The sequence below is a fragment of the Neofelis nebulosa genome, chromosome 8 (genome assembly GCF_028018385.1).
Source record: "Neofelis nebulosa isolate mNeoNeb1 chromosome 8, mNeoNeb1.pri, whole genome shotgun sequence".
NCBI classification, from domain to species: domain Eukaryota; kingdom Metazoa; phylum Chordata; class Mammalia; order Carnivora; family Felidae; genus Neofelis; species Neofelis nebulosa.
The window spans coordinates 113,317,166-113,343,521 of NC_080789.1; the positions used below are offsets into that span (position 1 = coordinate 113,317,166).

Below are 26,356 nucleotides of genomic sequence, written 5' to 3' on the forward strand. Positions count from 1 at the left end.
ACAGCCTCTTCAGCAAGTGGTGATGGGAAAACTGGATAGCGTCATGCAGAAGAATGAACCCGGACCACTTTCTTACACCATACACAAAAATAAACTCAAAATGGATGAAAGACCTCAATGTAAGACAGGAAGCCATCAAAATCCTTGAGGAGAAAGCCGGCAAAAACCTCTTTGATCTTGGCCACAGCAACTTCTTACTCAACACATCTCTGGAGGCAAGGGAAACAAAAGCAAAAATGAACTACTGGGACCTCATAAAAATAAAAAGCTTCTGCATAATGAAGGAAACAATCAACAAAACTAAAAGGCAACTGACATAATGGGGGAAGATATTTGCAAATGACATATCAGATAAAGGGTTAGTATCCAAAATCTATAAAGAACTTCTCAAACTCAATACCCAAAAAACAAATAATCCAGTGAAGAAACAGGCAAAAGACATGAATAGACACTTCTCCAAAGAAGACATCCAGATGCCAACTGACACATGAAAAAATGCTCCACATCAGGAAAATCAGGGAAATGCAAATCAAAACCACAATGAGATACCACCTTATACCTGTCAAAATGGTTGTGTGTGTATATATATATACACACACACACACACACACACTATATATATATATATATATATATATATATATATATATATACACACACACACACACACAATGGAGCATTACTTGGCAACCAAAAGAATGAAATCTTGCCATTTGCAACTACATGGATGGAACTGGAGGGTATTATGCTAAGTGAAATTAGTAAGTCAGAGAAAGACAAAAATCATATGACTTCATTCATATGAGGACTTTAAGAGACAAAACAGATGAACATAAGGGAAAGGAAACAAAAATAATACAAAAACAGGGATGGGGACAAAACAGAAGAGACTCATAAATATGGAGAACAAACTGAGGGTTACGGGAGGGGCTGTGGGAGGGGGGATGGGTTAAATGGGTAAGGGGCATTAAGGAATCTACTCCTGAAATCAGTGTTGCACTATATGCTAACTAATTTGGATGTAAATTCAAAAATTAAAAGGAAAGGGAAAAAAGATAAAATCTTCTGCATCTCAAAGGAAAGAATCAACAATACTAAAAGGCAACTGATGGAATGGGAAAAGATATTAGCAAAGGACATATTGTATGAAGGCTTAGTATCCAAAATCTATAGAGAACTTGCCAAACTCAACACCCGAAAAACAAAAATCCAGTGAAGAATTGGGCAGAAGACAGGAATAGACACTTTTCCAAAGAAGACATCCAGATGGCCAACCAACAGATGATACATTGCTCAACATCACTCATCATCAGGGAAATAAAAATCAAATCCACATGGAGATACTACCTAACACTGATCAGAATGGCCAAAATTAACAACTCAGGAAACTATAGGTGCTGGTGAGGATGTGGAGAAATGAAACCCTTTTGTACTATTGGTGGGAATGCAAACTGGTGCAGCTGCTCTGGAAAACTGTGGAGTTTCCTCAAAAAATTAAAAATAGAACTACCCTATGACTCAGAAATAGCACTGCTAGGAATTTATCCAAAGGATACAGGAGTTCTGATTCATAGGGGCACATGTACTCCAATGTTTATAGCAGCACTTTCAACAATAGCCAAATTATGGAAAGAGCCTAAATGTCCATCAATTTATGAATGGATAAAGAAGATGTGGTTTATATATACAATGGAATACTTACTTGGCAATTAGAAAGAATGAAATCATGCCATTTGAAGCAATATGGATGGAACTGGAAGGTATTATGCTGAGTGAAATAAGTCAGTCAGAAAAGGACAGATATATGTTTTCAGTCATATGTGGATCTTGAAAAACTTAACAGAAGACCATGGGGGGAAGGAAGGGGAACAAAATACTTACAAACAGAGAGGGAGGGAGGCAAATCATAAGAGTCTCTTAAATACAGAGAAAAAACTGAGGGTGGATAGGAGGGTGGGGGAGAGGGGAAAATGAGTGATGGGCATTGAGGAGGGCACTTGCTGGGATGAGCACTGGGTGTTGTGTATAAGTGATGAACCATGGGAATCTACCCCAAAAACCAAGAGCACACTTTACACACTGTTAGCCAATTTGACAATAATTTACATTTAAAAAATAAAAATAAGAAATTAATAAAATCTAAAACAATGATCTTAATGATATTCACTGATGCTTGAGAAGAGACTGGAAGACATCAGTGAGTCCCTTATCACAGAGATGAAAGACTTAAAAAAAAAGAATCAATCAGAGATGAAGAATGCAATAAATGAGATTGGGAACATGCTTGTTGCAATGAACAGCAGGCTGGGAGAAGCAGAGGAATGAACTAATGACCTGGAAAACAAAGCAACGATAAGCAATGAAGCTGAACAAAAGAGAGAAAGAAGAATTGTGTAATACAAGAATAGACTTAGAGAACCCAATGATCCCATCAAACATAATAACATTTATGTTATAAGAGTCCCAGAAGAAAATGGAGAGAAAAGGGGTAAGTATATTTATTTGAAGAAATAATAGTTGAAAACTTCCCTAATCTGAGGAAGGAAGCACAGGAGGCACAGATCCAGGAGGCAGAGAGAACTCCAATCAAATCAACAAAAGCAGGGCAACACCAAGACATATTGTAATTAAATTTGCAAAATATAGTGATAAAGAAAAAAATCTTAAAAGCATCAAGACAAAAGAAGTCATTAACTTACAAGAAAAAAAACTCATAAGGCTAGCAGGAGATTTTTCAACAGAAATTTGGCAAGCCAGAAGGGCGTGGCATGATATATTCAATGTGATGAAAGGAAAAAATCTGCAGGCAAGAATACTCTATCCAGCAAGGGTATCATTCAGAATACATAGATAAAGAATTCCCCAGACAAACAAAAAGTAAAGGAGTTCATGACCACTAAACAAGCCCTCCAAGAAATATTAAAGGGGATTCTTTGAGTAGAAAGGAGGGACCAATGTGATAGTATAAACATAGGAAACACAAAAGCAAGTAAAATGAATATTTCTGTAAACAATCTGTGAAAGAACTCACCAAAAAAGGATATAAAATATTTCCAAAATGTACAGAGCAGAGGAGAAAAGAAGGGGTTTAAACATAAATGACCACCAAATTAATATAGACTGCTATTTGTAGGAGGTTATATACAAGCCTACTAGTAACCATATGGAAAACCTCTAATAAATATATAAGAATAAGGAGAAAGAAATCCAAATGTATCATTAAAGAAAATCAGCAAAACATGAAAGAGAGAAAAACAAGAAAGGATCAGAGAAATTCTTCAGAAACAACCACAAATCAAGTAACAAAATGGTAATAAATACATATTTATCAATAATTACATTGAATGTAAATGGACTAATCATTCCAATCAAAAAACATAGGGTGTCAGAATGGATTAATAAAAACAAGACCCATCTATATGCTGCCTACAAGAGACTCATTTGAAACCTAAAGACAGCTACAGATTGAAAGTGAGGGGAAGAGAAACATTTATCATGCAAATTGATGTCAAAAGAAAGCCAGAGTAGCAATACTTATATTGGACAAACTGGATTTTAAAATAGACTCTATACTATCAGACCCAAATATTCTTAGTCTCTCTGAAATAAAAATTAAAAAATCACAAACCCAAATTCAGTAATTAATGCTTTAGCATTTTATCTCATTTGGAAAAGTGCTATATGTCCAAAAAATTCAATCCCATTTATCACGCAAGCAAAACTTTAGTTTCTGGTTACCAAAGACTTTGAAAGCTATCTTAATTACTCCTGAAAACTTACAGACAGATTTAAGCATCATTTTAAGCCATCTTTTTGCTAACAAATTGTAACAGATAACATGAGCTTATTTGACCTTCAGCAAACCTAGATAGAATAAGTTTCATATTTGGTGCTGATAACTCCAAAGACATGTCTATCTTAATTAAGTGGTAAACATGCTTTGTACTTTATAACTTTCTGAGGTTTTTAAACAAACTTCCCCAAGATTTAAATTGTAAATGAAGTCCTTTTGATTAATTAGGCTTGTTTGGTATGTTAAGTTACTCTGGAAGCACCATTAAACAAATAGTAAGTCTTAGGTTACATTTGGGTAAATGCTTTATTCTAGAGATTATATGCAATTCTTAAAGTTTCAATATTTTCGGCTATAAGGCCATCACTTGATATCCTAACTATTGAAGTGTTATGTGCCATAGAAATAACTGGATTTCCTTGCCAGCTATACTGTAATATCTTATCAGACCCTTAACTGTGTCCATTTTTGAGTCTTTGTGTCAGTTTTTGTGACTCTTATTGGAAAAATTGCTGGTTCTCTAATATTTGCTTTTATAGATTAAGGAAACTTCCTCTTAAGAGGTCTGAAATATATACAAAAATGTGATAAAGTTTTCACTTATAAAAAAACTAAAGTGTTTAACTTTTTTCTCTACCCGAACCCTCTGAAATTCACAAGCTCAGTGAGGGTTCTTTCTTCCATGGCAATCATACTTATTTGCATAAGTTCAATAAGAATCTTCTTCTTGTACCAGGACACTACTGGAAACATTGGTTATTTTGCCAAGGCTTTGACTGGAATGTCATATTTGAGAGATATGCATAGAATCAGATGTGACCATACAGCTTTCAGGAACTAAGGTTGACTTTATGAAGCATGTAGCCAATAAAGTCCCTTGGAAATATTGGCCTGATACCTTACTTAGAGTTCCCAGCAGCCTTACCAGGTGAAAGAATGTCACTTTCTGGCAGGTGCAGGAAGATCAAGATATTTGGGGGACATTGTGAAGAGGAATTTGCCCAAATCAACAGGTATTGCAAGCATATCTGATGGCAAATACTTGGCTTAGCTTCTGGCCTGGAGAGGCTACTAAAAGTTCAATCTAGATTCCTTAGAAAAAGTTCCAGCAAAGCAAATTTTAAAGATCTATATGACCAATCACTATTTTTGCTATGCTTATGTGATTAAGCCAATTATGTTAAAACTGGATTTATTTTACAAACAAATTGGTCTTTTTTTTTTATTTTTTTAATGTTTATTTTTGAGAAAGACAGAGAGACAGAGTGCAAGCTGGGGAGGGGCAGAGAGAGGGAGACACAGAATCTGAACAGGCTTCAGGCTCTGAGCTGTTAGCACAGAGCCCAACATGGGGCTCGAACTCACAAACTGTGAGATCATGACCTGAGCTGAAGTCAAACCTTTAACTGACTGAGCCACCCAGGCACACCAAAAATGAATTAGTCTAGGGGCACCTGGGTGGCTCAGTTGGTTAAGCATCTGACTTCAGCTCAGGTCATGATCTCACAGTTTGTGAGTTTGAGCCCCATGTCGGCCTCTGTGCTGACAGCTGAGTCTGGAGACTGTTTTGGATTCTGTGTCTCCCTCTCTCTCTGCCCCTCCCCCACTCACACTCTGTCTGTCTCTCTCTCTCAAAAATAAGTAAACATTGAAAATTTTTTTTAAAGTGAATTAGTCTTAATTTGACTATCTGGAAATGAGGGTAATTGGAAAAACTATGTTTCAATGACACAATTTTATGGATGTTAAATTCTGGTTCTGATTGTCTTTAGATATTTGTTGTTTGCTTAAACTAGACAACTTGAGGTAAACTTCAGAAAACATTGTCAAAATAGCATAGGTATGGACAATCTTCTTGCTTGTTATTCTGTGGGGAAAATAACAGAATCTCATGGGCAGTGACTATTTAAACAATTGGAAAATGGGATCAATTCCTCCAACAATTGTATATAAAAATCCTTTTCTCAATGAAGACCTATCAATAGAAAAAGACTACAGTGCTTTATTAAATTATTCACTTGAGGCTGGGTTCATTCATAAATCTCTAAATGTACAAATCATATCCTCCCTAAACCTGATCTAGCAGCTACTAGAAACCTACCCCATATAAAACCAGTAGACCTGGTTTATTTAAAGGATTGGAAGTCTAATATATATCAGGGGATTTAATTCAAAGGTGGAAGGGCCCCTACTGGGTCATATTATGTACTCCCACTGAAGTAAAGTTAAAGGGGCACTCTTAATGGGCTCATATATCTAGAATAAAACCTATACCTCCTTTACAGTGGTGAGGGAGCATGGGGCAAGCTGAGGGCAAAGTACATACCAGCTAATAGTGCGCGCGTGCACACACACACACACACACACACACACACACACACACACACTCCTGCCCACATGGGATATGTATGATATTCCTTGGACATTCCTCGCTACCTACAAACAAAGGAAAGGGGTTTAAGTGCTTGCTACATTGACATGGAAAACTAAGGCAAGTGAAAAATTAAATTCTCTTACTGCCTACAGCCCATTAACAAGTCCTTGAAACAGGCAAAGTGACCTCCCTCTAGGAGCTCAGCTGCCTCGATAATGACACTTTGCCAGGGGCAAAAGGGTATCTTGGCTTAACATTATCCAGACCTCCCAGGGTCCTTTGAGTCTACTTTAGCATACAAAAATTCCTTCAAAACTTCCTTTATCTCAACACCCCAAGATATATGCTGGCAATCATACTCCAAGCTTATGGCCCCATGATATACATCTGAAGGGTCTCATGACTGAGGTTTTCCTAAATGGTAACAAATGTCATTTGTCTTACACAGCTAGCTCCTCAAGGTCCTGGAAATCTTGCTTCCAAAGTACCTTAGAGACTTACTCTATCCCTAACCCCCTCCCAACCTGAGTGTACATAATCAGTTACCTGTCACAACCCCAGTGCAGCTCTTTCTGCCCACGGGTCCTGTCCTGTGCTTTAATAAAATCACCTTTTTGCAAGAAAGATGTCTTCAAGAATTCTTTCTTGGCCATCAGCTCCAAACCCCCCCATCACCCCAAAACCCAATCAACAGTAAATTAATGAGCAAACTAATGTGCATTCTTATTCCTGTGAACCTGTGGAAGACCTCAAATTCCTCTTCAAATCACAATAAAGGACTGGAGGAAAATTTTAGTTAACTAACACATATTTCTAAATATATCTGTGCATGTATATATACATATACATATATACACACACTATATATATATATATATATATATATATATATACATACATACATATTTATTTATATTTATATACACATTATATAAATATATAATGATATGCCTCATAAGAGAAAGCTGCCTTCTCTACATCTGATAGCCAGTGCATTGCAGTCTCTGAAAGGAGTTATTGTCAAGGATTCATGTCCTTCTGGGCTATCCATGTTCTTACATATTTCTGCATTCCTATCCTAGACACCTGCATTCAGAGGGCTACTTATGAGAGGTGAATGGCTTTAGTGGAGACACTTTTCAAGTACCTCTGCCAAAACTGACCTATTAGGGGACCTTGAAGATATTATTTATCCATTCTAACTCAGTATTTGGTTTTTCCCTCCTAGACTTTCTACCTCCTTTCCCTGGTCCCAAGATCCAGAGAACAACAGGACCTTTATGTTTGGAACCCCTTCAAAAGTGAAATGATCTCCCTTTCTACACTGATACAACTGTCCCTTTCTTGGTGCCATTCTATGGAAAGAAATGAACACTAGGGAGCCAGTTCCCTTTCATATTTAATCTTTTAATCTAATCACAGTAAGTGAATAAAGCCTTAATTGTTACATTGAATTTGGCTTATTGTCTTATGTAACTACACAGACATCTGGGAACTCTATCTATGACAAGTTGGCACAGAAAACAGGATAGTCAATTAAGTGCAATGTTATTCTGGAAAAACAAAAATCCAGAAGATTCCATGGAGCCAATTTTGGAAGATAATAGAGAAGTCCACAGACTTCTGGTTTGCAAGACTTTGGAAGTCTGGAGGTACACTTCATCAGCCATGCCAGTGGGTCCAATGCAGTTTGGTCTGCAATGCAGTTTGGTCTTGGAAAGTAGTAGCAAATACTTTCTGTAAGCATTTCAGTTCTGCGGGGTACCAACTGTCCTTCTCTTTAGCCCCTGTCTACATGGCCAAGATGCCATGTAGTAGTCAAATTAGAGATTCAACAGAGGTGTCTCTGAGAAAGCTAGGGAAGCAATTTTGGGGCTATAACTTATGATTATCCACTGATGAGATTAAAAGTCATCAGAGAGTCTGTGAGCAGAGTTGTAGATGCTCTAAGCAAATCCCTGGCACCAACGAATACCCATGATGCAGCTAGTTATAGAGACTAGTTTTTTAATGAAAAAGAATACAGAACCCTTCAGTACTGCTTTTCCCAGGTGTCTGAAGAGACTTTAGAGTCTGAGTAGCTTGCCTTCACAATGAAGGAGGTAAATCTTATTAAAGGAAGTAAGGGAAAGTGGTACTTTTTGGAGTAACTAACTATAGAATCCCACCTTCAGAATACCCTGACAGGGGCCACTTTGCCCAAGAAAGTAGAAGAAAGGGAATAAATGAGATGCAAACACCAAAGACCCTCTCTACTCTCAAATGGGTACTATTTAGGTTCCAAAGGATTTGACCCACCTGTAATGAGCTCCCTGTGACTAAAATATGTTTGGACCACTCTTGCAGAGTGCTTTAGCAGTCCCACAAACCATATTCATGTCACCTTGGTTCTACAAAGAGAGAATGAGAAAAGTCCATGATAAGATTATTAACTAGACTCAGACTTCTAGGTTCATTCATGCAACTGTTGCTGATTATCAAGCTCAATTAAACCTCCCTATAAGTTCAGGTCAATTTGTCTATACACAATTTGGATCATAACTAACAAATCTGGGGGCATGTAAAAAACTACTGACAAAATACTAGATATAGACCATCAGAGAGAGTGACATAAAAAGGGTAATCATATACATACTCCTAGACACCCCAAACAATGTTCTTCCTGGAGTGATCTTTGGATCTTGCTACTTAACAATGTTTTCTTAGTTGAGAAGTAGATGGGATGTCTACAAAGGAGCTCAGGACCATAGCATGCATTTGAGGGTGCAAAATGAAGCCCCTAAAGTCTTCAGGGTGATAGCTCTATGATTAATATTAAGTGCTATTTCCTTTGCCTTCCCCAGTAAATCTTGATATGAATGAAAAATCCTGCAAACCTTAAACCAGAACTTTCAGTTTTTAAACATAAACAAAACTATGTATCAGGCCAAAGGCTCTATGTCCTCACCAGGGAAAGAAGGCCCTATACCAAAGTCAGAGTTCAATGGGGACATGGAGAAGCACTGCACTGGGGGTGACCTTTTGGATACTGGCACAAAGGTGTTTCTGATATACACAACCTATGACACCAAAATGAAGGGAAAACAGATAATCCTTTCTGGCTTCGAGTATGAAGCCACTGTCACCAAGACTCCTATCCTAATTTGACTATGGGTAGGACCAGTGGGCCACAACAGACCTCCACTATTATGGTGCCCACTACATTATATGTATAAATGCATTGTATAAATGCAATGTACAAATGCATTTTCTATGTGAACCTCTGCTTTCCTTGAAAGGAACTGTTTCAGTTAAGGCTACTTTAGTGGGATATGTTGAAGGCTGTGTGCCTAACTCACCTACCAGCCCCTGATGCTTTTGTCGCTCAAAAACAAATTCCTGAGGGAAAAAAATACCTGCCCTCATTGTGTGCTTCAGGAAGACAAAGTTTCACCAAATGACCTATGCATGAGATTTGCGGTTTCTGGAATCTCAATTAATTATAGGTAGTTCAACTTGCCTTCGGTGACATGTCTAGTAAAAAGTTGCTTTGACCAAAGTCAGAGGTTGCTGCCTGTGTTCTTCGGTAGGATTTTGATGGTTTCCTGTCTCACATTTAGGTCTTTAATCCATTTTGAATTTATTTTTGTGTACAGTGAAGAAAGTAGTCCAGTTTTATCCTTCTGCATGTTGCAGTCCAATTTTCCCAGCCCCATTTGCTGAATGAGACTGTCTTTTTTCCATTGGATATTCTTTCCTCCTTTGTTAAAGGTTAGTTGGCCATATAGTTGTGGGTCCATTCCTGGGTTTTATATTCTGTTTCATTGATCTATGTGTCTATTTTTGCCAATACTATACTATCTTGATGACTACAGTTTTGTAATATAGCCTGAAGTCTGGAATCATAATGCCTCCAGTTTTGTTTCTAGCAGGATTGTTTTGACTATTTGGGGTCTTTTGTGGTTCCATACAAATTTTAGAATTGCTCTAGCTCTGTGAAGAATGCTAGTGGTATTTGATAGCAACTGTGTTAAATGTGCTAATTGCTTTGGGTAGTATAGACATTTTAACAGTATTTGTTCATTCAGTCCATGACCATGGAATGTTTTTCCTCTTCACTTTCTTTCATAAGTATTCTATAGTTTTCAGATCTTTTACCTCTTTAGTTAGGTTTATTCCTAAGTATCTCATTGTTTTTGGTGCAATTGTAAATGGGATTTATTCCTTGTTATGCTGCTTCACTACTGGTATATATTAAATGCATTCTGCATGTTAATTTTATATCCTGTGACTCTCCTGAATTCGTGTATTAGTTCTAGAAGTTTTTTGGTGGAGTCTTTTGGGTTTTCTACATACAGTATTTGGTCATCTGAAAACTGTGAAAAGTTTGACTTCTTCCTTGCTGATTTGTATACCTTTTATTTCTTTTTGTTGTCTGATTGCTGAGGCTGAGTACTATGTTAAATAGTAATGGTAAGAGTGGGCATCCTTGTCTTGTTCCTGACCATAGGGGAAAGGCTCTCACATTTTTCCCAATGAGGATGATATTAGCTGTGGGTCTTTTGTATATGACCTTTATGTTGTTGAGGTATCTTCCATCTATCCCTACTTTGTTGAGAGTTTTTATCAAGAATGGATGCTGCTTTTTGTCAAACGCTTTATCTGCATCTATTGACAGAATCATATGGTTCTTATCTTTTCTTTTACTAATGAGGTGTATCACACTGATTGATTTGGGTACATTGAACCAGTCCTATAGCCCAGGAATAAATCCCACTTGATCATGGTAAATAATTCTTTTAATATAATGTTGTATTTGATTTGCTAGTATCTTGTTGAGAATTTTTGCATCCATGCTCATCAGGGATATTGGCCTGTAATTTTCCTTTTTAGTGGGATCTTTATCTGGTTTTGGGATCAAGGTAATGCTGGCCTAAATAGAATGAATCTGGAAGCTTTCCTTCTGTTTCTATTTTTGGAACAATTTGAGAAGAATATGTATTAACTCTGCTTTAAATGTCTGGTAGAATTCCCCTGGGAAGCCATCTGGCCCAGGAATCTTGTTTATTGGGATATTTTTGATTACTGATTCAATTTCTTTGCTGGCTATGAGCCTGTTCAAATTTTCTATGTCTTCCTGTTTCAGTTTTGGTTGTTTGTGAGTTTCTAGGAATTTGCTCATTTCTCCCAGATTGCCTAGTTTGTTGGCATATAATTTCTCATAGTATTCTCTTTTTTAGGTTTGTTTTCTAAAATTTATTTTATTCATTTTGAGAGAGAGAGAGAGCGCGCATGCAGGGGAGGAGCAGAGAGAGAGGGAGAGAGAATTCCAAGCAGGCTCCATGCTGTCACTGTGAAGTCCAAAGCAGGGCTTGATCTCATGAACTGTGAGATCATGACCTAAGCCAAAATCAAGAGTCAGATCCTAACTGACTGCTATAAAAGGAATGCAAAAGATCTCTACAAAATGAATTGGGAGGATTTCTAGAAGCTAATGTTAGGTGGAAAAAAACTGTGAAATAGAGAATACCTAGCATGCTACCTTTTGTAAAAGAAAGAAGGTAACATAGAAATAAAGAGAAGGGGAAGACAGGTTTTTTTAAATGAAATATTAAAGAACAAACTAGAAAACAATTTAATTGGATACCTATAAGAGAAGGATGAGGACTGAGTAATGTAAGGAAAAGAAAGATACTTTATATATCTCTTTTTGCATATTTATCACTTTTGAAAGTTCATTTTTACATATTCCAAAAAATAACTTTTAAATATGAGAAGACTAAAGTTGAAAGCAAACTTAATGAACCTAATGATGGAAAAAACAAGGACGTACCCAAGTAATCAATCACCAGTATTTGACATACACCTTCAGTCTTAGGCAAGAGAGTGGGGTGTGTAAACATCCACAAAATTTTTAGTAGTTTCGCCTCTTTCTAGTGCTATCAGGTAAGCAGCTGTGAATCAATTTTAGAAGTATTATAGGACAAAGCAAAAGTATAAATGTGTTCATGTTGCTCAAAGTTAGAATTCACACTGTGACTACATATATGAAATGGAGGAAGGCAATAATAAGTCCTGAATGAAGTAACTGGAATTGAAAATGTCTGTAAGAACTCGTGATTTCTAAATATGTCTATGTATGTATATGTGTATGCATATGTGGTCATTTGTGTGTGTATGTAAGTCTCTTTGTTTATGAATACACACACGTGTGTGTGTATATACCAGTGTTCCAATTCCAGGTCAAAATCCTGTATGTAATCTTTCAGCCTTTATCATAGGCAATTACAAGGACTTTACCTGGAAGTCATTATGGGGTAAAATTTCCTACCTCGCACTCATTGGATGCACAGCAAGTGCACTGAAGGCACTAGAGGTAGTTGCAGTCAATGACTAAAGCTAACACTTACCTCCACTTCTGGCTGACCATGATCTTACACATGAGAGATCTGCATTCTCACCCAGGCATCTCCATTCAGAGCCTCCTTATAGAGGAGTAATCCTTAGCTGAGACACTGTACTGTTCATGTGTCTATACCCAGACTACCTTAGCAGGTAGACCTGGGGGACACTTTTCTCTGACTCAGTATAACATACTTACTTACTCCAAACTCTGATCCTTCTAACTTTCCCTGGGCCCATGGTCCTTAAAACATCAGGGACCTTTCTGCATCAGGGGATGCAGAGAAATGTTTCCTTTCTCCACTCCTGTCTATGATGAGATACCTGACCCTTACCCAGTACTGTTCTGTGGGAAAAATGAAAGGTTGGTAGAGTCTCAGCTCTTTTCTGTTTAGACTCTTGCTTATACTATCACAGTAAGTGGATTGTTATCTTAATTGACCAACCTGACAACTGGCAGCTCTCTCTCACAAATTCGCACAACTGAGCAAAGTGGTCAATGAAACATAATGCCTTTCTGAAAAAGCAAAATTGGCAAAGCACTTTTGGGAGTGTTAAGAAAGACATGGGTCACCCTTGGACCTTGCAAATAGATCATTGAAACGTCTGAGGATCCAATCAAGCACGTTGCCAGGCGTACCAATGAGTTTCAGAAAGTGCTGGTAGATGCCACAGAACACTCTCAGAAAGTTCTAATGGATTGCTAAATAATACTTTCAGTTTGAGGGGAACATTTGTCTTTCACTTTAGCCTCCAAAATTCTGGCTAAGTTACCCTGGTGAGTTAAATTAGAGATCTAACAGAGAGACTTTAAAAAAGCTAGAAAAGCAATTCCGTAGCTAATAATTATAAGACCAAAAGTCATCAGACCCTGCAAGCTGAGTTGTACTCTATGGCTATTGTGAACTCTGTCCTAACACTGATAGCACAAATCACAGCAAGTTGTTAAGACTCACACTTTTACTGAAAAAGAATGTAAAGGTCTTTGGAATAACTTTGTTCAGTGATCTGATGAGATCTTACAGACTTAAGTAGTTTGCCTGCATAATGAAGGAGGCAATCTTATTAAATATAATAAGTGATAAAGGCATCCTGTGAGGTGCATTACTCCCTACAGACCATCTATTTCAGAGTGTGCTGACAGTAGACACTTTGCCTAGGGATAAGGAAAAAAATGGAAAGAAATATAAAATGATGCAAAAAACTGAAATCATCTCCATCATCATCTGGGTAGTAGTAATAGACTCATTACTTGTTTGGGTCCACAAATAATGAGTTTCCATAATGAAAAACATGGATAACTGTCTTCCAGAAAGCCAGGTAGCCTCTTAGGTACATAAAAGAGTGAGAAGAATATATGATCAGATTGTTGACTAGTTTCGTGTTTCTAGATTCGCTTCCTTCAATACTATTGGTCATGGAGCACAAACCTACTCATAATGTGTGTCAATCAGTTGTGACACTTAGATCTTAATAGACACATTTTGAAAATGCAAAATTTGGCTGCTGCCAAGACAAAGAGTGATGTAAAAATGGTAATAATGCACCCTCTACTGGATGATATAGGCAATGTCCTTGCTTAAGATCATTGGGTCTGATTACCATACAGTGGGGTCTCAAAGGAATAGATTGATTGTCTCTCTACCAAGGTACTCATGGTAAGATTATGGGCCATGAAGGACATAACATGTAAACCCACTAGTGTCTACATAATGCCACTATGAATACAAGTGTTATTTCCTCTACTATCACTACAGTGAATCTTGAAATGAATCAGAGAACCCCATATACATTCACCCTGATCTCAGCTTTCAAAAATAAATAAAACTAGGAGTTATACCAAAACGTCTATATTCCCAATAGAGATATAAAGACCTATTCCAAGGACAAAGTTCAATAGACAGGTGGGGCAGGATGACAATTCCATTTCTTGGGTCTTTTGAATATTGCTGTACTGGTAACCATGATCCCCACAAACCCTGGTATCAACATGAGAAAGAAATAGATAATGCTCCCTGGTTTGGAGCCACCCAACACTAAAAACCTTTTCTAGGCCAGACTATGGTGGATTCCATTATTATTGCCTCTACTAATGAATATATTATTGGTATACATAGATACATTATCTATGTGATCCACCACTCATATTCACTCCCAAGTACTGACAGAATTTTCTGCAGTTAGGGCATTTTAATGGAGCTTATGGAAGATCCTGAGCCACAGAACTACCAGAACTTAGTGCCAATATCTACCAAAAACAGGGCGCCTGGGTGGCTTGCTTGATTAAGCATCTGACTTTGGCTCAGGTCATGATCTCACGGTTTGTGGGTTCAAGCCCTGTGTCAGGCTCTGCGCTGACAGCTCAGAGCCTGGAGCCTGCTTTGGATTTTGTGTCTCCCTCTCTCTCTTCCCCTCCCCCACTCATGCTCTCTCTCTCCCTCTCTCTCTCTCTCTCTCTCTAAAAAAATAAATAAACATTAAAAAAAATTTTTAATATCTACCAAAAACAATACTGACTGCCTGGGTATAAAAAAAAATAACTGCCCTTGTTACTGAGTTTAATGAGGCAAACAAATTTTGTAGACTGTTTCTCAATTAAATTGCCTCATCTAGCCTGTGCACAAAACTTTTGGGTGCCTAGAGACTGATTAAGGCTCTACAAAGTATTTGTACCACTGACATTGTGGTGCTGACACTGGCATTGTCATAGAAGCTGTTACTGAAGATGAAGGAACTTGGTATACAGCAACCAACATCTTGAACTCCCTTTATAACATCCCTCTTCATGCTAATGACCAGGATCAATTTACCCTTGTAAAATTGGTTGAAATATGCCACTAATGTCTTTCCACAAGTCTCCTTAAAGTCTCCATCTGTCTGTCACCAATGTATAGGGCAGGATCTGGAAAAAGTCCCATTTGCAGAGGGAATACTAGCCATTCACTATATTGATGACATCCTTCTGGTGGGCGCAAACAAGGACACTATCCATCAAGGACTGCATATCGTGCTGATCCATATGGGGCAATATGGCTGGGTCATTAATATAAAAAAGGTACAAGGACCTAGTATCCAAGTGAAATTCCAGGGAAGGATCTGTATGAGATAAGACATCTTATTCCAAAGAAGATGTTTGTGAATCTTTTGGCCTTCTCTTCCCCAAATTATAACAAGAGTTTGAATATTGGTGGGACCACTTTGACTACTGATACTCTCTACCCAAAGAGGTTTCATAGCACATATTTATGGGGCTAGCAGAAGGGCTGTTACCTTTGATGGAGACCCAGCCAACAAGATGTTATAGAGTACCTCCAATAGGCCACTCAAGCTGCTTTTCCTTGAACTGCTCTGATCCCCATTTGGTTTCTGAGTTACTGATCTCAATAATATATCTGCACACCCACTGAAACCTATCGCAAAAAGACACTGACACAGGTCTGAAGAACCCATTGACTTTTTGGGCCGGTAATCTCCCAGGTTTGGCTGAAAGGTACATACCCTTTGTGAGGCAATTATTGGCCTACTATTGCCCTTAGTGGGTACTGAGTACATGACGCATTGCTGTGGAATAGTCTTAATCAGAAATTCCAATCAATAATCTTGTTTTTGATCTCTAATTATCTTAGGGTATTCACACTTTGTAATTAATTAATTAATTAATTCATTCATTCATTCATTCATTTTGAGAGAGAGAGAGAACATGTGCAAGTATATGAGCAGGGGAGGGGCAGAGAAAGAGGGAGAGAGAAAATTCCAAGCAGGCTCTGCACTGACAGCATGGAGCCTGACATGGGGCTCAATCCCACAAAACTGAGCTGAAATCAAGAGTCAGATGCTTAACTGACTGAGCCAGGCACTGCAGGGAATTCACACTTTATATCAACATGTAACATTTCTACAAAACACATGCTGACCTACATTTTCATGAACCAACGGAAAAAAACCCTCTGATGAGTTTAATTTAAATTAATATGCAAGGTTTTTTTTAATACTTACTAGTGAATCTTTTCTTCCAGGAGTTTTTTGTTTCTCTACTTGCATTTGGGTTTTTGACACTAAATCTTGATGCTCAAGCACAAGCTCTTCATTTGGTAATTCATCATAACCTACAAAAGAAATGCATTTAGGCCATTAAATAGAAAAAAAACCATCAGATCCATTATGAAGTACCTAAACTTCAAATTTATACAAGTGTACAGCAGAATTTTCCCTCATTTTGATAAAGCCAAAAATACCATAATGCAAGATATGATATGAAAATGGTGAGAAAAGTTTTGATGAGTATTTTTATACTCTTATTATTTCATAAACATTTATAGAAATTAAACATCAGTTCCAGTTTTCTTTTTTTTTTTTTTTTTTTTTTTGCCTTTATAAGTGAAGGATATTTATTTATTTATTTATTTATTTTTTAATTTATTTATTTATTTTTTAATATATGAAATTTACTGTCAAATTGGTTTCCATACAACACCCAGTGCTCATCCCAAAAGGTGCCCTCCTCAATACCCATCACCCACCCTGCCCTCCCTCCCACCCCCCATCAACCCTCAGTTTGTTCTCAGTTTTTAACAGTCTCTTATGCTTTGGCTCTCTCCCACTCTAACCTCTTTTTTTTTTTTTCCCTTCCCCTCCCCCATGGGTTTCTGTTACGTTTCTCAGGATCCACATAAGAGTGAAACCATATGGTATCTGTCTTTCTCTGTATGGCTTATTTCACTTAGCATCACACTCTCCAGTTCCATCCACGTTGCTACAAAAGGCCATATTTCATTCTTTCTCATTGCCACGTAGTATTCCATTGTGTATATAAACCACAATTTCTTTATCCATTCATCAGTTGATGGACATTTAGGCTCTTTCCATATTTTGGCGATTGTTGAGAGTGCTGCTATAAACATTGGGGTACAAGTGCCCCTATGCATCAGTACTCCTGTATCCCTTGGATAAATTCCTAGCAGTGCTATTGCTGGGTCATAGGGTAGGTCTATTTTTAATTTTCTGAGGAACCTCCACACTGCTTTCCAGAGCGGCTGCACCAATTTGCATTCCCACCAACAGTGCAAGAGGGTTCCCGTCTCTCCACATCCTCGGCAGCATCTATAGTCTCCTGATTTCTTCATTTTGGCCACTCTGACTGGCGTGAGGTGGTATCTGAGTGTGGTTTTGATTTGTATTTCCCTGATGAGGAGCGACGTTGAACATCTTTTCATGTGCCTGTTGGCCATCCGGATGTCTTCTTTAGAGAAGTGTCTATTCATGTTTTCTGCCCATTTCTTCACTGGGTTATTTGTTTTTCGGGTGTGGAGTTTGATGAGCTCTTTATAGATTTTGGATACTAGCCCTTTGTCCGATGTGTCATTTGCAAATATCTTTTCCCATTCCGTTGGTTGCCTTTTAGTTTTGTTGGTTGTTTCCTTTGCTGTGCAGAAGCTTTTTATCTTCATAAGGTCCCAGTAATTCACTTTTGCTTTTAATTCCCTTGCCTTTGGGGATGTGCCGAGTAAGAGATTGCTACGGCTGAGGTCAGAGAGGTCTTTTCCTGCTTTCTCCTCTAAGGTTTTGATGGTTTCCTGTCTCACATTCAGGTCCTTTATCCATTTTGAGTTTATTTTTGTGAATGGTGTGAGAAAGTGGTCTAGTTTCAACCTTCTGCATGTTGCTGTCCAGTTCTCCCAGCACCATTTGTTAAAGAGACTGTCTTTTTTCCATTGGATGTTCTTTCCTGCTTTGTCAAAAATGAGTTGGCCATACGTTTGTGGGTCTAGTTCTGGGGTTTCTATTCGATTCCATTGGTCTATGTGTCTGTTTTTATGCCAATACCATGCTGTCTTGATGATGACAGCTTTGTAGTAGAGGCTAAAGTCTGGGATTGTGATGCCTCCTGCTTTGGTCTTCTTCTTCAAAATTACTTTGGCTATTCGGGGCCTTTTGTGGTTCCATATGAATTTTAGGATTGCTTGTTCTAGTTTCGAGAAGAATGCTGGTGCAATTTTGATTGGGATTGCATTGAATGTGTAGATAGCTTTGGGTAGTATTGACATTTTGACAATATTTATTCTTCCAATCCATGAGCAGGGAATGTCTTTCCATTTCTTTATATCTTCTTCAATTACCTGCATAAGCTTTCTATAGTTTTCAGCATACAGATCTTTTACATCTTTGGTTAGATTTATTCCTAGGTATTTTATGCTTCTTGGTGCAATTGTGAATGGGATCAGTTTCTTTATTTGTCTTTCTGTTGCTTCATTGTTAGTGTATAAGAATGCAACTGATTTCTGTACATTGATTTTGTATCCGGCAACTTTGCTGAATTCATGTATCAGTTCTAGCAGACTTTTGGTGGAGTCTATCGGATTTTCCATGTATAATATCATGTCATCTGCAAAAAGCGAAAGCTTGACTTCATCTTTGCCAATTTGGATGCCTTTGATTTCCTTTTGTTGTCTGATTGCTGATGCTAGAACTTCCAGCACTATATTAAACAGCAGCGGTGAGAGTGGGCATCCCTGTCGTGTTCCTGATCTCAGGGAAAAAGCTCTCAGTTTTTCCCCATTGAGGATGATGTTAGCTGTGGGCTTTTCATAAATGGCTTTTATGATCTTTAAGTATGTTCCTTCTATCCCGACTTTCTCAAGGGTTTTTATTAAGAAAGGGTGCTGGATTTTGTCAAAGGCCTTTTCTGCATCGATTGACAGGATCATATGGTTCTTCTCTTTTTTTTTGTTAATGTGATGTATCACGTTGATCGATTTGCGAATGTTGAACCAGCCCTGCATCCCAGGAATGAATCCCACTTGATCATGGTGAATAATTCTTTTTATATGCTGTTGAATTCGATTTGCTAGTATCTTATTGAGAATTTTTGCATCCATATTCATCAGGGATATTGGCCTGTAGTTCTCTTTTTTTACTGGGTCTCTGTCTGGTTTAGGAATCAAAGTAATACTGGCTTCATAGAATGAGTCTGGAAGTTTTCCTTCCCTTTCTATTTCTTGGAATAGCTTGAGAAGGATAGGTATTATCTCTGCTTTAAACGTCTGGTAGAACTCCCCTGGGAAGCCATCTGGTCCTGGACTCTTATTTGTTGGGAGATTTTTGATAACCGATTCAATTTCTTCGCTGGTTATGGGTCTGTTCAAGCTTTCTATTTCCTCCTGATTGAGTTTTGGAAGAGTGTGGGTGTTTAGGAATTTGTCCATTTCTTCCAGGTTGTCCAATTTGTTGGCATATAATTTTTCATAGTATTCCCTGATAATTGTTTGTATCTCTGAGGGATTGGTTGTAATAATTCCATTTTCATTCATGATTTTATCTATTTGGGTCCTCTCCCTTTTCTTTTTGAGAAGCCTGGCTAGAGGTTTGTCAATTTTGTTTATTTTTTCAAAAAACCAACTCTTGGTTTCGTTGATCTGCTCTACAGTTTTTTTAGATTCTATATTGTTTATTTCTGCTCTGATCTTTATGATTTCTCTTCTTCTGCTGGGTTTAGGCTGCCTTTGCTGTTCTGCTTCTATTTCCTTTAGGTGTGCTGTTAGATTTTGTATTTGGGATTTTTCTTGTTTCTTGAGATAGGCCTGGATTGCAATGTATTTTCCTCTCAGGACTGCCTTCGCTGCGTCCCAAAGCGTTTGGATTGTTGTATTTTCATTTTCGTTTGTTTCCATATATTTTTTAATTTCTTCTCTAATTGCCTGGTTGACCCACTCATTCGTTAGTAGGGTGTTCTTTAACCTCCATGCTTTTGGAGGTTTTCCAGACTTTTTCCTGTGGTTGATTTCAAGCTTCATAGCATTGTGGTCTGAAAGTATGCATGGTATAATTTCAATTCTTGTAAACTTATGAAGGGCTGTTTTGTGACCCAGTATATGATCTATCTTGGAGAATGTTCCATGTGCACTCGAGAAGAAAGTATATTCTGTTGCTTTGGGATGCAGAGTTCTAAATATATCTGTCAAGTCCATCTGATCCAATGTATCATTCAGGGCCCTTGTTTCTTTATTGACTGTGTGTCTAGATGATCTATCCATTTCTGTAACTGGGGTGTTAAAGTCCCCTGCAATGACCACATTCTTATCAATAAGGTTGCTTATGTTTATGAGTAACTGTTTTATATATCTGGGGGCTCCGGTATTTGGCGCATAGACATTTATAATTGTTAGCTCTTCCTGATGGATAGACCCTGTAATTATTATATAATGCCCTTCTTCATCTCTTGTTACAGCCTTTAATTTAAAGTCTAGTTTGTCTGATATAAGTATGGCTACTCCAGCTTTCTTTTGGCTTCCAGTAGCATGATAAATAGTTCTCCATCCCCTCACTCTCAATCTAAAGGTGTCCTCAGATCTCAAATGAGTCTCTTGTAGACAGCAAATAGATGGGTCTTGTTTTTTTATCCATTCTGATACCCTATGTCTTTTGGTTGGCGCATTTAATCCATTTACATTCAGTGTTATTATAGAAAGATACGGGTTTAGAGTCATTGTGATGTCTGTATGTTTTATGCTTGTAGTGATGTCTCTGGTACTTTGTCTCACAGGATCCCCCTTAGGATCTCTTGTAGGGCTGGTTTCGTGGTGACAAATTCCTTCAGTTTTTGTTTGTTTGGGAAGACCTTTATCTCTCCTTCTATTCTAAATGACAGACTTGCTGGATAAAGGATTCTCGGCTGCATATTTTTTCTGTTTAGCACACTGAAGATATCGTGCCAAGCCTTTCTGGCCTGCCAAGTTTCAAAGGAGAGATCAGTCACGAGTCTTATAGGTCTCCCTTTATATGTGAGGGCACGTTTATCCCTTGCTGCTTTCAGAATTTTCTCTTTATCCTTGTATTTTGCCAGTTTCACTATGATATGTCGTGCAGAAGATCGATTCAAGTTACGTCTGAAGGGAGTTCTCTGTGCCTCTTGGATTTCAATGCCTTTTTCCTTCCCCAGTTCAGGGAAGTTCTCAGCTATAATTTCTTCAAGTACCCCTTCAGCACCTTTCCCTCTCTCTTCCTCCTCTGGGATACCAATTATGCGTATATTATTTCTTTTTAGTGTATCACTTAGTTCTCTAATTTTCCCCTCATACTCCTGGATTTTTTTATCTCTCTTTCTTTCAGCTTCCTCTTTCTCCATAACTTTATCTTCTAGTTCACCTATTCTGTCCTCTGCCTCTTCAATCCGAGCCGTCGTGGTTTCCATTTTGTTTTGCATTTCGTTTAAAGCGTTTTTCAGCTCCTCGTGACTGTTCCTTAGTCCCTTGATCTCTGTAGCAAGAGATTCTCTGCTGTCCTGTATACTGTTTTCAAGCCCAGCGATTAATTTTATGACTATTATTCTAAATTCACTTTCTGTTATATTATTTAAATCCTTTTTGATCAGTTCATTAGCTGTTGTTATTTCCTGGAGATTCTTCTGAGGGGAATTCTTCCGTTTGGTCATTTTGGACAGTCCCTGGAGTGGTGAGGACCCGCAGGGCACTTCCCCCGTGCTGTGGTGTATAACTGGAGTTGGTGGGCGGGGCCACAGTCCGACCTGATGTCTGCCCCCAGCCCACCGCTGGGGCCACAGTCAGACTGGTGTGTGCCTTCTCTTCCCCTCTCCTAGGGGCGGGATTCACTGTGGGGTGGTGTGGCCCGTCTGGTCTACTTGCACACTGCCAGGCTTGTGGTGCTGGGGAGCTGGCGTATTAGCTGGGGTGGGTAGGCAAGGTGCATGGGGGCGGGAGGGGCAGGCTTAGCTCGCTTCTCCTTAGGTGATCCACTTCAGGAGGGGCCCTGTGGCAGCGGGAGGGAGTCAGATCCGCTGCCGGAGGTTTGGCTCCGCAGAAGCACAGAGTTGGGTGTTTGCGCGGAGCAAGCAAGTTCCCTGGCAGGAACTGGTTCTCTTTGGGATTTTGGCTGGGGGATGGGCGGGGGAGATGGCGCTGGCGAGCGCCTTTGTTCCCCGCCATGCTGAGCTCTGCCGTCCGGGGGCTCAGCAGCTCTCCCTCCCTTTGTCCTCCAGCCTTCCCGCTTTCTGAGCAGAGCTGTTAACTTCTGACCTCCCAGACGCTAAGTCGCGCTTGCTGTCGGAACACAGTCTGTCCGGCCCCTCCGCTTTTGCCAGCCCGACTCGGGGGCTCTGCTTGGCCGGCGAGCCGCCCCTCCGCCCCGGCTCCCTCCCGCCAGTCCGTGGAGCGCGCACCGCCTCGCCGCCCTTCCTACCCTCTTCCGTGGGCCTCTCGTCTGCGCTTGGCTCCGGAGACTCCGTTCTGCTAATCCTCTGGCGGTTTTCTGGGTTCTTTAGGCAGGTGTAGGTGGAATCTAAGTGATCAGCAGGACGCGCGGTGAGCCCAGCGTCCTCCTACGCCGCCATCTTCCGGACTCAGTCAGTTCCAGTTTTCTTAAGCTAATATAAACTTAGCCTAAGATAAAGAGATACCAAACAATAAAACACATATGCACAGGTTACTTATAGCTTCACTTGTAACTGCATAATATTCAAAACCACCTAAGTGTTCAAGCATAGATTACTGTTTGAATAACTGAAGAAATATACTATAAACTATGGTATGACATAAACAATCATATATAATATGATACAAACAGCTGTACATACAACTGTATAATGAATAGAAAATTTCTCCAGAATTTGACAGGAGAATTTCTTGGAGAGAATTTTAAGTGAAAAATAAAGTAAAAAAAGTAGATATCTAGTTTTTTTTTTGTTGTTTTTTTTTTTAACATTTTTTATTTATTTTTGGGACAGAGAGAGACAGAGCATGAACGGGGGAGGGGCAGAGAGAGAGGGAGACACAGAATCGGAAACAGGCTCCAGGCTCCGAGCCATCGGCCCAGAGCCTGACGCGGGGCTCGAACTCACGGACCGCGAGATCGTGACCTGGCTGAAGTCGGACGCCTAACCGACTGCGCCACCCAGGCGCCCCAATATCTAGTTTTTTACCTATCCATGTGAGAAAGAAGAGGAAATAAGGGGAAAAATATAGAGACACTTACCTTTACAAAATGAAACACAAGAATGATAAACCAGAAAACAACTTACTTAAAACAGAAGGGATAAATTGGGGGATGCAAGGGTGTGGCTTCAGGAAAAAAATCTCTCCCTCTTAAATATTTTCATTTTTGGAAGTAGGCTAATATTTCTATATATTCCTAAAACAAATTGTATTAACAAAAATAAGAATAGGGTACTAAAAATGAAGGCAACTTAAGAAATTAGTCAACTTTGGGGTGCCTGGATGGCTCAGTTGGTTAAACGTCTGACTTTGGTTCAGGTCATGATCTCACTGATTTTGAGCCCAGCGTCGGGCTCTGTGCTGACATCTCAAAGCCTGGAGCCTGTTTCAGATTCTGTGTCTCCCTCTCTCTCTAATCCTCCTCCTTTAATGCTCTTTCTGTCTCAAAAATAAACGTTAAAAAAAAAACTAAAAAAGAAATTAGTCAACTTGGCGTGCCTGCATGGTTCAGTTGGTTAAGCATCCAACTTCTGCTCAAGTCATGATCTTGCAGTTCTTGGATTGGAGCCCAATGCTGTGCACTGATGGTGTGGAGCCTGCTTGGGATTCTTCCTCTGTCCCACTGTCTCTGCCCCTCCCCTTTCTCTCTCTCTCTCTCAAAATAAATAAACTTAAAAAAATTTTTTTTTTAATGAGCCAACTCAAGAAGGGGAAAAAGGGACTAATTTAGGTACTCATGATATAGTAATATATCCTCAGTCTTGGGTAAGAGAAATAAAATCATAAAATCTTTGGTTTGGTTTGTTTTTCTACTGGTATCAGCTACACAATTCTAAAACAATTTTAGGGTCTTCTAAAATTGAGCAAATGAGTAAATGCATTGATGATATACTTATACACACATATACCTACATATACATGTTCATACATATGTATACATATTCATACACACATATAATTACATACCATAAATGTATAGATAGAAATACAGATATGCACAAACACAGACACACACACACATACATACACCCCAGCACCAATGGACACCATTAGTTTTCAAATGTTGGTTTCTAGTAACATTTCCCATTTAAAAAAAAAACAAGTCTACTAGGAAAAATGGCTGATTCTACCTATGTGCAGGAAATGTTCGAGATTGGCATGGTACATCTTGTCATACTAAATATCAAGGAATTTCTCAATGTCTAGTGTAATAAGTTTATAGTACTTAACTTGAATAAAATCCCACTAGCCAATGCCATAACAATTTTAGAGCTAAAAAAGAATAGTATAAGCTATGAAACCATTGGAAGAATGGGAATCCATGATCTCATTCCAATAATTTTTAAAAAGGGGAAAAAAATATGAGTGAGGATAAGCCCTTACTTTCAAGAATGTCAGGTACCAATTGGATAAAAATGGATATGGTATTAGAGTTGGGAAATAATCATTTTGGAACCTTCAAACTAGAGACTAGTTCAGCAATGTATTATGAATACATCCTAAATCTAGGAAATTATGATAGAGAATAGGATATTTGCATGATCTGAATGTATCTTCCTACAGATTACTTATTATCTGCTAAGGAGAAAATAGTAAGATGGAGGAAAACAGTTTGACCCATTGATCATTATTAAAATCACAAATTAATGATAGATGTACACAGTGTAGCTCTGGACGTGATACCCTAAGAACATCAGAAATATCCAAACTGAGGAAACTTTCTTTAAAGATACATTATTCTTCAAAGAATATAATGTCATAAAAGACAAAGAAGACCTAAGGAAATATCGTAGTTTAAAGAAAGATAGAAACATAACAACTACATGAAATACCTAATAATAAACTGGATGCTGCATGAAAGGGAAAAATGTTATAAAGAATAATATTGGGTTAAATGACAAATATTGGATTGTGAATGGTAGATTAGGAGAAAACTAGTATACTGATCTTAAGTTTACTGAAAGTATCAACTGTATTGTCACTACACAGACAACATGCTTAAACGTAGGAAATAGATGTTTAAAGGGCTATGACATACCCAACTTACTCTTAAATAGTTCAGAAATAGTCCAAAATATGCCTTATAAAAGAGAGCAAAAGATAAAGACAAAAAAGCAAACAAGAAAAATGTTAACAATAGATGATTCTACATGAAGAATATATAGATGTTCTTTGTACTGTTTTTTTTTTTTTTTTTTTTTTTTTAATTTTTTTTTTTTTCCCAACGGTTTTTATTTATTTTTGGGACAGAGAGAGACAGACAGAACATGAACGGGGGAGGGGCAGAGAGAGGGAGACACAGAATCAGAAACAGGCTCCAGGCTCCGAGCCATCAGCCCAAAGCCTGACGCGGGGCTCAAACTCACGGACCGCGAGATCGTGACCTGGCTGAAGTCGGACGCTTAACCGACTGCGCCACCCAGGCGCCCCTCTTTGTACTGTTTTTTAACCTCTTTTTAAATTTAAAATTATTTACAAATTGAAACCTTTTTAAAGTCATTTTTTAAATAATGAAGAAAGATAAAATGAATGTGAGAAAAAGTAACAGATATTAAAAACAGACAAACATATGGATAATAAGAGTCGCTGAAGATAAATCAGGCCCTTGCACCAGGGAGCTCACATGGGGAAGACTAATGCCCTTAAAGTTTGACTTTAAAAACCAGAGGGGCGGAAGAGTGGGAAGATGGCGGTGTAGGAGGACGCTGAGCTCACCGAGTCCTGCAGATCACTTAGATTCCACCCACACCTGCCTAAATAACCCAGAAAACCGCCAGAGATTAGCAGAATGGATTCTCCAGAGCCAAGCATAGACGAGAGGTACACAGAAGAGGGTAGGAAGGGCGGAGAGGCAGTGTGCTACAC

The 26,356-nt window shown here is 38.6% G+C and overlaps 1 protein-coding gene across 6 annotated transcripts in view; it reads right to left on the minus strand.

The window, feature by feature from the left end:
* Positions 1 to 26,356, minus strand: part of LOC131483416 (coiled-coil domain-containing protein 7-like) — a 282,146-nt gene that overhangs the window by 19,661 nt on the left and 236,129 nt on the right. The window contains exon 20 of one of the 6 annotated variants that reach the window (XR_009247651.1): positions 16,545 to 16,654. The exons of the other annotated variants lie outside the window; for them this stretch is intronic. The gene's annotated coding sequence lies outside the window, so the exon portion shown is untranslated. The remainder of the gene's footprint in view (positions 1 to 16,544; positions 16,655 to 26,356) is intronic. 6 annotated transcript variants of the gene reach the window in all.